Below are 714 nucleotides of genomic sequence, written 5' to 3' on the forward strand. Positions count from 1 at the left end.
TTGGGGGTGGTTGTTGGAGGAGGCTGTGGGTCCCTGCAGCTCCAGCAGCAGCTCCCAGGCTGGGCAGTGCAGTAACGTCAATCCCAGGGTGTTCCCGTGTGCCTGGGCTACACATTCTCCACTTTGTCCAACAGCAAAGGGAAATTTTCCAATAGAAATCAGAGTTCGTTGATGGCAAATGGTGGACAAAACTCTCTACCATCCCTTAGCAGCTGCCAGGAGAGGCTCTCCAACAGGGCTTCTGGCTCCCTCCTAGCACAAGGTGGGACTCTGAGGGTGGAAGCAGGATCTGCCTCCCTCCTACCTCCTCTCTAGCAGGGCTGCTTTGCCTAGTACTGACTCAGAAAGACATGGGCCAGGACATGTGGAGACGGTGGCAAAACCTCAAACTTGGAACATGAGAGCTTTCTTACAAGGTCCCAGCTCCAGTCCCTGCTGCAGTACCTGCAGCAAGAGCCTTTCCTTATAGACACGGGGTGTGAGGCACCCCAGGGCAGATGCCACAGCAACTGGGAGATATCACGTCTGACTTCTGATATCAGTGGAGAAAAAATAAATACCTGCACCAAAAGATTTATCTTCTGTCTTGACTTCTTTTATCTGCATTATGTCTATAAGAAAACATCATTATATACTGGGCAACTTCACTGTAGTACCAGATAAATCCTACACTTTTTCATACATCTAATTCATTCATATCTTACCTGCTGTTCC

Source organism: Nestor notabilis, unplaced genomic scaffold (genome assembly GCF_000696875.1).
Source record: "Nestor notabilis isolate BGI_N333 unplaced genomic scaffold, ASM69687v1 scaffold27976, whole genome shotgun sequence".
Classification (NCBI taxonomy): domain Eukaryota; kingdom Metazoa; phylum Chordata; class Aves; order Psittaciformes; family Psittacidae; genus Nestor; species Nestor notabilis.